Source organism: Barbus barbus (genome assembly GCF_936440315.1).
Source record: "Barbus barbus genome assembly, chromosome: 39".
NCBI lineage: Eukaryota > Metazoa > Chordata > Actinopteri > Cypriniformes > Cyprinidae > Barbus > Barbus barbus.
In genome coordinates, this window is record NC_136717.1 from 25,404,152 (window position 1) to 25,417,350 (window position 13,199).

The window sequence follows — 13,199 nt, forward strand, 5'->3', positions numbered from 1 at the left end:
TACACGGCTCTTTAAATAGCCCCAAAACACACGCTATTAAAATATTAGGCTTGATCATTAAAGATTCTCATAATTTTATTGCAGTGACTTTCTGTTGTATTGCATGTCTACAACAGGAAGGTCAAATCTTCTTTATCTGTAAAATGGGTTGTCATTACGTCAGAGAAACATGGAAAAAATTAAAATGAGATTTTTAAAATAATTTTATTTATTATGTATTATTTCAATTATTAAGCTATTATTTTAAAGTATTATTTTATCAGAGCTTTTTGGGGTCTCTAGCACATACATGATGGGTATTTAATCAGATCTGTAAAATGGGCTTTCATTAGGTCAGAGGAATATTAAAAATATGCAAACATTAAATTATTATTAATCTTTACAATTAAATTACATTTTAATGTATTAAATATATATATTTTTAATTATATTATCACAAAGTCTCTGAGAACCTGGACATAAAGTCCATTTTAATTTAACGACTGATTTTATAAGCTTTGTAAAATGTTTCCTTTTTTTATTCATGATTAATGTTATTATATTTATTAACATTAAAATGTGAATAAAATATAAACATATTTGATCATTTTTTCAATTATTATTTTATCACAAGGTCTCCGAGGCCCTGAACATAAAGTCCATGTTAACAAAACATGATTTGATGTGCAATAAAACGTTAAAATCTGTGTTCCAAAGCAAAATGTTAACACTAATTCTAACAGGTTGCAAAAAGACAATTTCTTAGAAATGATCCTTGTAAGCTCAGTCTCAGTCAGGTTTGTATAATATAAATTTAAAATGAACATAAGTTGTTTGTTTGTACAGAGATTACTTGCCTTGCTTCAGTTTCCAGACGCTTTTCAGGAAAACTGTGCCTGTGAATCAAAAGTGACGTCAATGTGAGAGACGGACCAACTGGCTCATTCAATGCCAAAGCAAAATGTCAAACTGTGTGCAAAGTCAGTTGTTTCTCAAGGCCATCAACCTGCATTTAACCATCCTCGCATACAGATCAATTATACTGAACCTGGATGTCCGAAGATAAACATTTAAGGAACGGCTGGCCAAATGTGTGTGTACTCATACAGATCATATTTATCCACAGCCAGATGATTTTCTCTCAGCCACATAGTATTTACAGCCATACTTCTTAGTTTAGAAAAATAGTATTTTTTTAATAGCATGTTATTTATTCAGTCTTATAGCCAATATGGAGGCCTCATATAACGTTTTCAGGAAAGGGTGGATAGAGGAGAGACCATGCACATCACCTTGTTTCCATGGAGATGACCAAGCCATAATATGACAGTTGTTATAACCTTCTGACTGTGGATTATACACATCCTACTCTTGCTGATATGTGGATAATCCATGTAGACTCAATAGCACCCAAAGGATAAAGCCATTAATGGACCAAATGTCTCTGTATTTCTCATTTCAAATATGAGATGACGGTCAATGCAATCACGTGGAGCAATATGGTATTAAATGCACTTCCCACCTACTTCATGCTCATAAATCGATAACCGCTGTAAATAGAAAATGGAAATGCATTGCATATTTAAATTGGCAAGAAATGGGGATTTAAAAAAAAATAAATAAAAAAAATAATGAACAAACATGCATTAAGCCTTAACATTTGCATTAAGCAAAAACATTGCAGTGTTTTCTATACATCAGTAGACTCTAAATGTTTATGCAGGCGATCCAATCTGTGGGAGTATGCTGTTAAAACAGTCAAAATATAAATACTATAATATAAATTATATAATGTAATTGTTATGGTTAGATGGTCCAGGCAGGCAAGAAGTCGAGGGTTTCACGAAATGCACGTATTTTAATAATCCACATCAAGCACGAATATACACGTTCAGAACAACGCCAGAGTACAACAAAACTTTGACATGATTCTAACCGACATAACATTAAGACACGACAGCGACATGAGGAGAACTGAAGACTTATAAAGACCTGGAAACAAGAGAAAACGAGATAATTAACACAAAGCAGGTGACAGGACTAAACAATGATTACTGATTAACTAAACCAGGACAGGAACTACCAAATAAGGTAAACGCAGAACTGAACAGAAACTGACACGTAACAGATATCGCCCCCCTCCCGGAAGGTGCGTCCCGCACTGTAAAACATACACATAACGGGCAGGGGGGTGGGCGCTCTGGAGGCTGGAGCCGGGCCAGGACAGGGAGGAGACCAGGGAAGCCTCCAGGGCGGATCAGGGGCCTTGGGAGGCCATGGCGGATCAGGAGACACGGGAGGCCATGGCGGATCAGGGAGCTTGGTGGCCTTGGCCTCTGGCCTGGCCACCCGGGCCGTGGCTATATAGCCCCCCCAAAAAAAATTCTTGGGGAAGTTCCCTGTGGGGCGCTCTGGAGGAGCGGGCTCTGTGGGGCGCTCTGGAGGAGCGGGCTCTGTGGGGCGCTCTGGAGGAGCGGGGCTGGACGGGACCAGCGGAGACGCAGGAGGGCTGGACGGGACCAGCGGAGACGCAGGAGGGCTGGACGGGACCAGCGGAGACGCAGGAGGGCTGGACGGGACCTGCGGAGACGCAGGAGGGCTGGACGGGACCTGCGGAGACGCAGGAGGGCTGGACGGGACCTGCGGAGACGCAGGAGGGCTGGACGGGACCTGCGGAGACGCAGGAGGGCTGGACGGGACCAGCGGAGACGCAGGAGGGCTGGACGGGACCTGCGGAGACGCAGGAGGGCTGGACGGGACCAGCGGAGACGCAGGAGGGCTGGACGGGACCAGCGGAGACGCAGGAGGGCTGGACGGGACCTGCGGAGACGCAGGAGGGCTGGACGGGACCAGCGGAGACGCAGGAGGGCTGGACGGGACCTGCGGAGACGCAGGAGGGCTGGACGGGACCAGCGGAGACGCAGGAGGGCGCTCTTGCAGCGCGGACTCTCGGTGGCGCTCTGACAGCGCGAATTCTCGGGGGTACTCTGGGAGCGCGGATCCGTACGGGACCAGCGGGGATGCAGGAGAGCTGGGCGGAACCAGCGAAGACGCAGGAGGGCACTTGCGAGGCGCAGGCACTGGAGGGCACTGGCGAGGCGCAGGCACTGGAGGGCACTGGCGAGGCGCAGGCACTGGCGAGGCGCAGGCACTGGCGAGGAGTACGGGAGCCGAGAACTCCAGGGGCAGAGCCTCATCCAATAGCCCCTTATTTTGTGTCGGCGGAACTGTCTTCGCCTCGGACGGCGGCACAATCATCTCCTCGTACGGCGGCACCATCTTCGCCGCGGGCGGAATCATCATCGCCCTGGACGGCGGAAAGAGTACAACAAAACAACGCCAGAGTACAACAAAACTTTGACATGATTCTAACCGACATAACATTAAGATACGACAGCGACATGAGGAGAACTGAAGACTTATAAAGACCTGGAAACAAAAGAGCAAACGAGATAATTAACACAAAGCAGGTGACAGGACTAAACGATGATTACTAATTAACTAAGCCAGGACAGGGACTACCAAATAAGGTAAACACAGAATTGAACAGAAACTGACACGTAACGGTAATAAAATACTAATATATATATATTGTGCTGAGAATTTTCAATATTTCTGCATAAATATTACCCAAAACATTATCAGATTTTCACCTGAAAGTAGACAAAGGGAACCAAATCAAACGAATGGGACAAAAATATTTTCTTTTTTCATTTATTTATTCAGGAAAATGATCCAATATTGCATATCTGTGAGTGGCAAAAGTATGTGAATCTCTTGGATTAGCAGTTATTTTAAAGGTGAAATTAGAGTCCATCTGTGCAGAGTTATTATCAGTCAGTGCAATGACTATCAAATGTCAGTACGTGACCTGTTTTATTCAAAGAACAGGGATCTATCAAAGTCTGATCATGTTTGTGGAAGTGAATCATGTCACGAACAAAGGACAAACTGAGAATCTCAGAAAAAGAGTTGATGTTGCTCATCAGGCTAGAAAAGGTTACAAAACCATTTCTAAAGTGTTAGGACTCCACAAATCCAGTCAGACAGATTGTGTACAAATTGAGGAAATTCAAGACCACTGTTACCTTCCAACAAAGATCACTCCAAAGCAGAACATGTAATAGTCTGTGAGGTTGCAAAAGTTCTCAGAGTAGCTTCTAAGCAACTAAAGGCCTTTCTCACATCGGCTAATGTTAATGTTCATGAGCCCACCGTCAGGAGAACAATGAGCAAACATGGTGTGCATGGCAGAGTTGCAAGAAGAAAACCACGGTTCTCCAAAAAGAAAATTGCTTGCTATTTCTATTGAGAAAGTTTTAATGGATGGATGAAACCAAAATAGAATTTATTGGTTTAAATGAGAAGCTATTATGTTCAGAGAAAAGAACACACTGCATTCCAGCTTAAGAATCTTATCCCATCTGTGAATCATGGTGGTGGTATCATGACTTGGGCCTGTTTTGCTGCATCTTGGCCAGGACAGCCTGCCATCACTGATGGAACAATGAATTCCGAATTATACCAGCAATTTCAAAGGAAAACGTCAGGACATCTGTTTAAGAACTTGGGCCATGCAGCAAGATATCAACCACAAGTACACAAGTCATTTTACCAAAGAATGTTTAAAGAAGAACAAAGTTAATATTTTGGAATGGCTGAGTCAAAGTCCAGACCTTACTCCAGTTAAATGTGTGGAAGGGCCTAAGCAAGCAGTTCATAGGAGAAAACCGAGTTTAAGTGGTTCTGCACTAAGGAATGGGCTAAAACTCCTACATGTTATTGTGCAGGACTGATCAGCATTTACAAGAAACTTTACTCAGTTACTGCAGCAAAAGGGGGTCACACCAGATACTAAAAGCAAAGTTTCACATACTTTTGCAACACACAGATATGTAACACTGGATAATTTTTCACAATAAATAAATGATAAAGAAAATATTTTTCTTTCACTTATTTGATTCAGTTCTCTTTGTCTACTTTCAGGACTTATATGAACATCTGATGATATTTTGGGTCATATTTATGCAGAAATACAGAAAATTCTAAAGGGTTCACAAACTTTCAAGCAGCATTGTATGTATATATTTGACCCTGGACCACAAAACCAGTCTTAAGTGTCAATTTGTCGAAACATCTGAAAGCTGAATGGACAATATTTGGTCGAGATACAACTATTTGAAAATCTGGAATCTGAGGGTGCAAAAAAAAAAAATCAAAATATTGAGAAATCGTCTTTAAAGTTGTCCAAATTAAGTTCTTAGCAATGCATATTGCTAATCAAAAATGAAGTTTTGATATAATTACGGTAAGAAATTTACAAAATATCTTCATGGAATATGATCTTTACTTAATATCCTAATGATTTTTGGCATAAAAGAAGAATCGATAATTCTGACCCACTCAATGTATTTTTGGCTATTGCTACAAATATACCCCAGCAACTTAAGACTGCTTTTGTGCTCCAGCGTCACATATACATATACATATATCCTAGGATTTATTAATATTAATCAACCATTAATGATCTATTTTGAAAATTTAAATATGCAGTGCATTTTCTACATAATGAAAATAACACCTATATGAAAATACATTATGAACAAAGTAGATGGGCAGTGCATTTATCACCTTAAAGCTTCACACGATTGAACAAATTGTATTTTAATAAATACAATTTGATACTGAAATACGGATTTTTATACAGTAGTCACTTATGTATAAAATCTAAAATAATATAGCTTGTGCAGTAATTCAGGTGATTACACTGTAAAAGAAATGATATTTTTCAAAGCTGCAAGAAAAACAAACATTATTGGACAAGAAAATGCAATTTCAGTCTTACTACTACTTGCCGTTCCTTTGTAATTGCTTGTGAAATTTACTAGCAATATCTTAGTGAAAATTGTTTCAAAGTCAGGTGTTTTATCATTGTGTATAAAATATAATTACATTTTTTTTTTATGTGATTATATAAACTTGTAGACTTTCCCCTTATAGGGACATTTCAAATGTAAAGAATTTTAGTCTGGGAAGCCAAACAATACTTGGTTATCCACAGACAGACAAAATAGAGCTCTAGAAAAGGGTTTTCATTTTCTCCGTCTGCACTAGACAGAACTGATCCAATCAAGTTGTCCGATCTGGTTTTTCATTTCTCCTTCAGTAATTTCAGTGAATGACTCAGGGGTTGGCGTGTAACTGATGTGCGTGCTGTTTAATATAGGTGTCAGGTGTATAACTGAGCTAAAATAAGACAAATCCACGTTAGCACTCGATTCTGGATTCTCTTTACACAGACACACAAACTGCAGTCGCTTCACAGGTTTTCGCTGCTTGGCTTCGACTGATTTTGGGCGTTAGTAATCTGTTTGTGGTTTACGGTGGTTTGAGACGGTTTGGAGAGTATGGCAGAATTCTTGGTCTGGTATTTCTAATAGGATTTCACTAATCCATTCTCACCCGTCGCAGCGGCCTGTCGAACAAACGGCTACTTCAGCTCCGTACTCCTGACACGATGCTTTATAACTGGGTTAGCCCGTTTACAGTAACATGACAAAACAAGCACAGGATAATCTATGACGTTAGAATAATAATTACAGCTGAAAATATGAATAATGTGCTAATTGTCCTAATTGTCCTGAGTTTAATTGCATCAGAGTTAACTCAATGGGTTTATTTGTGCAGTCTGACCTAAAGAGAAGATAAGAAACAAATGCTTTAGCTGTAAATATGACTTTGACTTTCATGACTTTCATGCACATCACAAGTCCTTGAACTGATTGTCTGCATACTGTAGATACAGTATAGCACAGTTTGCATTTGAGGGCCACGTGTGGAGTCATAACCAAATACGAAGGAAAGTATTTTTGTGCACAGAAGAAATGCATGTAAAGTCAAACTGTTCTTGTACCTTTTTTGTCTGTGAAACCAAAAAATCAAAGAACAGGGGCATGGCTAAGCCCTTATTGCTGTCAAATATTACTGATAAATCCTGTGTCAATGGCATTGATGTATAACAACCCGAGAATCATTTTCTCTGAATATATTTCAGCAAAAGTCGTGTGCTTTCAACCAACCGTTTAGAATAAGATGACAAATTTGTGAATCAGTCAAACGGGTTTGCAAAAAGGTCTTAAATTGTTCGTGATTCAGTTTGATTCATTCGGACAGTTCACTGAATCGTTTGCAGTGCTTTCTCATACTGGGTTATTTTATAATTTTTATTACTGTCAAATAGCACTGCGCTTTAGTAAATATTAAATATTTATGTGTCAATTGAACTGACGTATGCAGACCTGAGAATCATTTCTCTGATAATATTTCAGCAATCAAGCAACCAGCTGTTTAAAATCAGATGCTAAAAGATTTTGCAATCCATTTTTATTTTCCATTTACAGGAGTAATCAATTATGAATATGAAGTAGGTGGGCAGTGCATTTAATAGCACAGTGTTTCACATCATTGAACATGACTAAATAAAACTGCAACTCAAATTATGAACATTTGCTACTTGAAATAAATGTTAACTTAATGTTAATTTCAATGCAACATTTTTCATTTTAATTTAGTTTAACAATGTACTAAAATAAAAATACTGAAATAAAATGAATAAAAAACTCTATAGATATACACAAAAAAAAATTGCTAAAAGAAAAAAAGACAAAAACAGCAAAATTACTAAAGCTTTAACTAAAATTATAAATGTAAAAAAAATAATAAAATGGTTAGAGAGTCGGACTCGTAATCCAAAGGTTGCGGGTTCGAGTCTCGGGCCGGCAGGGATTGTAGGTGGGGGGAGTGAATGTCCAGCGCTCTCTCCACCCTCAATACCACGACTGAGGTGCCCTTGAGCAAGGCACTGAACCCCCAACTGCTCCCCGGGCGCTGCAGCATAAATAAAATAATAAAATAAACTAAAACTTTGAATATATGCTCACTTTTTGGTATTTTTGTATAATATGTGATCTGCTTATAGCGGGGAAGTCGTGGCCTAATGGTTAGAGAGTCGGACTCGTAATCCAAAGGTTGCGGGTTCGAGTCTCGGGCCGGCAGGGATTGTAGGTGGGGGGGAGTGAATGTCCAGCGCTCTCTCCACCCTCAATACCACGACTGAGGTGCCCTTGAGCAAGGCACTGAACCCCCAACTGCTCCCCGGGCGCTGCAGCATAAATAAAATAATAAAATAAACTAAAACTTTGAATATATGCTCACTTTTTGGTATTTTTGTATAATATGTGATCTGCTTATAGCGGGGAAGTCGTGGCCTAATGGTTAGAGAGTCAGACTCGTAATCCAAAGGTTGCGGGTTCGAGTCCCCGGCCGGCAGGAATTGTAGGTGGGAGGAGTGAATGTACAGCGCTCTCTCCACCCTCAATACCACGACTGAGGTGCCCTTGAGCAAGGCACCGAACCCCCAACTGCCCCCAAAGTTTTCTCAACTTCTTGTTTTAAATTTATACAAAAAAAAAGGTGAGAAAACTCAAATCTCCTAAAAAATAAGTTGAGAACTCTACAATCTTTTTTTTTTTTTACGGTGTAGTTCACTTGCTTTGGTCCGGACCAATTACAATGTAGATTTTATTTTTGCTTGGTGCGGTTTGCTGTCACACTGCCCTTTTTGCACATGACCCAGAAACTGTAAACCAAACCACATGTGTGCTTAAGGTCATCCATTCATTGGTTCATCCATACCAGAGTTTGTTTGGAAGTGGACCACCTCTTCAGCATGGTCTCAGTGCGGTTGTTTGATGCGCACCTGAGTGCGATTGCTGTACTCACACCTGCCCAAAAGATCCGCACCAAGGGGGGAAACGAACTTGAGTACGATTCAATCGAACCAAACAAGACAGGTGTGAATACACCCTAAGAAAGTACAGTATCAGTACTGATGAAAGGCCAGAAACGCTCCTGTCAGGAACTGAAAATAATCTGATTAATGTGTATTTTGAGAAAGTCCCTGCTCCGTATGTCACCTGCAGTACGTGCTCAGGAGGCTGCTTTATGCATCACTTACGCTCCTAACGACCTCGATGGAGAGGGAGTAGCGTTCCAGTTCTGTGACTCATTTGTAATCAGCACAAGCCCTTCTTACTCCCCCAGACGAGAGATTTGAAAACCTACAGTTTGTTTCAAGGCAAACGTGTCATCTTGTGTAAGAGCTGCGGTCAACTGAGTGCATGATATATACTGCTAATCTGCCATTGACAAATGGACTCATGAGTAAGTGAAGTATTGCAGAATGGGATCCCCTGCTGACCCTTCACTAAGCCTAAGAGTATTGACCAATCCTAGCATAGCAACTGTTGCTATATTAAAACAAGCTTTGCTTTTTTTCCTAATGCAAGTCTATATGGAAGCCGTGTGCGTTTTGAATGAGAGTCAAAAACACAATTTACACATTTTTAAAGAAAAGCGGAGGATGACAATTTTTTGCATGTCATATATTATGATTAATATTCACTCGCTCATTCATTCACTCATTTAAAATCCTGAACCTAAATGGCTTGTAAATCTCTCATTATGCTATATTATTACCAAATCTTTGTCAGCTTGTTTTCTTTCAATTAGCGCAGGTTTTGTATTTCTTTTTGGTTGTAGGCCTCACTGATCTGAAGTTATGAATCTCAATGATTGAGCATTATTTTTGGATAATTTTTGAGGTGCATGTGCTCAGATCAATAAGGCCTATGGTCAATAAGTTTCAAAAAGAAATACAAAATACAAAAGCATTTTTGTAGGCCGTTCATTTTTGTCCAAGTGTAACAAGGGGGTAACCCCCCCCCCCAAAAAAATCCACATTTTCCATCTAATTTAATGTGGAAATTGTCCTGTATTGTGGCTAGATTCAGCTTGAACTGTTGCACAAAAACATTAAAAAGGAAAATGTGATACAAATACAATTTAGATTTATATGCATGATTTAATTTGGGTCTATTTAAAAAAAAACAGGATGGTTATGAATTTAAATATTACCTAAAATGTCTATAGAAAGTGCAACCGAGTCTATACTAAATTAAATATAATATTTAAAAGGAACAAACCAAGAATTTTTATTTTTTTTTAAATAATATAATAATTATGAAACTGTGACCAAGCCCAATATAATGACCAAATACTTCAAACATACTTGTCCTTTAACAAGTGTAATTTTTAATCTAAATCACTAAAACAAAACATTTGTCCACATCTGTAAACCCATATCACTCTTAAAAATAAAAGTTAGAACCTTAATTTATACAGATCTTAAAGAACTTGCATAATCATCCCGCTGATATAATAAAACAATTTTTACAGAAGCATTCAGAAAAAAAAAAACTGACCTATGATGCAGCAAAGAACCACTGAAGAATCTATACTTTTAAACTATATACACAGTTTAGCATGACGTTTATAGCAAACGGTTTGAGGAGTCTGATCATAGGACGAGTGATCATAGTGACTAGGGAGAATGGCAACGCTGCTGAATCTGTACGTTTCATTTGTAAATCTGCCTGACGATGCAGTAATGGAGGTTCCCGGCTTTGGAGAATCCTCTCTGAAACCTCTTCCAGTCTCATGAGCTTCAAAACAACCACTTGAATACAGACATCTTTCCCTCCATGATCTTGATCACTTATATAATTCATCACTTGTCTATACAAAGTGTTTGGTTTGCTAAATGCTTTGTTTCCTGTAACTGAAGTTCAGATCATGTTATTCATGTCTGATTCAGATTCTGGATCTTCAATTAATGCCAATTAAGTTAGCTGCTGCTGAGTAATTCATGCACGGCATATCTATCAGAAACGATTGCGTTTGACATTCACGTTCAAAGAAATGCCTGAGGGATTGCTGAAGGTGAACGGGAAGGAAACATAACTTCCTAGTGAACGTTACTCGTGTCTGGAACACTTACATAATCAGTATTATTTACACCAATTTAAAACAGCTCAATATTATCTTCAGATATTTTAATATATGAACAAACTGATTCAATGATTTTGAACATCTTACCTCCACTTCAAGAAGAACATTGATGAATCATGTTATGGCCATCCTTATAGGGATATAAAAACTAATTCAAAGTATTAATATAATTTTTTAACTGTACTTAATGGTAGTGTGCCTGCCTTTTAGTGTTATGTTGGAACATCTTTCCATTTCTATTAAAAAAACTATTTCTTATGCTAAAAAATCTTAACATTTGCACTGTTGTAATAAACCAAACTTTCCCAGGATATGTTAAACCAAATTTTTACAGTTTCTGTAAAAAGTGAGTGGAGTTTGCTTATGAAAGGCTGACACTGAGGTCATGAGGGGTCATGCAGTTTTGGCCAATCAGTGATGCACACAGTCACAGCTACACACTCCAACAGAAGACACGACTCCTTCATTGATCTGGAGGTGGATTAAGCAGGTGCTCCAATTAGTGAAAGTGCACTTCTTTCACCGGTCAGCGGATGTGAGCGACGCTCCTGACCAGCACAGTCAGCTCAGTTCCCACTGCAATTAACCTTCCAGACACTGAGGTTAGGATCAGAGGATGAGAACAGCTTAAATCTGGATCAGAAGTTAAAGGAATGACCCAAAAGCCAGACCTTAGTGCTGACCTCATGTCATGTGAGCAAGACGTTTAGTCATCTTGTTATTCTGGACTCACAATCAGTGCCGAAAACGTGTCTACGGTAACATTTGGAAAGTTTAAAACAAAGAAAAGTTATAAAGAATAAATATAGTGGTCAGTTTCCCTCGCAATACGGAACATTTGGCCCTCTAGCGGTCAAGACGTAAAGGTTACTCGCGGAGGAACATTATTTTGGTAATTCCGTTTCGGTTGACTTCTTCACCGCGGATGAATATGGTTTCACGATCATACATGTCAGAGAGATATCTCTTACGAATATCTGTAGGCCTAATTAGTTGTTTTGGCTAATTGAAAACAAGTGTTATGAAATAAATAAAGTTACATCTTACCTGTTGAGCAAGAAAAAGACCATTTCTGGTTTTAAATCCTTTGAAGTTACTGTCATCTGTGAAAAGCAGTCCGAGCTTTTTGCTTGTACTGTACGCTATTCTCTGAACAAGGTTTCTTTGTTTTAACAGTTGTTTTCCCTCTTGAACAATCATCTGTGTTAATAATGTTGCCTATTACTGATGCCTACAAGCTGTAGGAATTACTAACTACTTTTTTTTTTGTTTACGGATGTGACTTAATCATCGCTATTTCCCGCGATATTCGACCCCACGACTCAAATTATAAATCATTTTTCTAAGTTTACTGTTAAGGCAAGTTTTTTTTTTTATCTACTTGGTCAATAGATATGTTTTTTTTAAACCCCAAAATCTCCCATACTGCAGCCTTTTACTCAAATAGATCTTTTTTTTTTTTTTTTTTTTTACCAAAAATCTCCCATACTGCAGCCTTTTACTCAAATTGTTATGCATAATGAAATGTGTAATGAAAATCTGGTATTAAATTAGAGTTTTGAATCCCACTATACACATGTGGGACGTAAGTAAGCGATTAAGAGAATAGAATTTACATTTATGCATATAGCAGGCGCGTTTATCCAAAATGACTTATATTGCATTCAAGATATACCTTTTAGTTTGTGCATCCCCTGGGAATCAAACCCTTCAGCCTTGCAAACTTTCTTTAGTAGTGTAAGGATCCAATTACCACGACAATTAACCACTTTACAATAGACTTTCTATACATCACTCTGCAAACTGTGTGTCCAGAGAATAAAGCAGTGACAAGATTAGGTGAAAACCTTTGATTCCTGAAGACATCTAGGGTGAGCTGCATTTAAAGGTTGCCATGTCCTTTTCTTCTGTACAATACAGTGAGATGTGCAAGTATGAATTACACACACCTCAAGCTTTAGGAAACACATGGCAGCCGCTAATCAGGGACACGACTAATCTCAGAACATGATTCAGAACATTGTGGCTGTCAGCATAAAAAAAGTCTATGGTTTTAGACAAATCCGCCTCTAATGAGTTCAAAGCAACACGTCCCTCAAGCCTTGTTCATAATCCACTTATATAAGTGTCCTTTCTCTATGTTCTTTAGGAACACAAGCAAACAATGTGCCAAACAGCCATAATATTTAATGCCGAACACCAACTAATTCTTCTAACTCTGTTCTTCATTGAAATGCTTCAATATCAGGTTGGCAAGCACCCTAAACATAGATCAATGCTGAAGCTAAATACTGAACATAAAGTGATTTAAA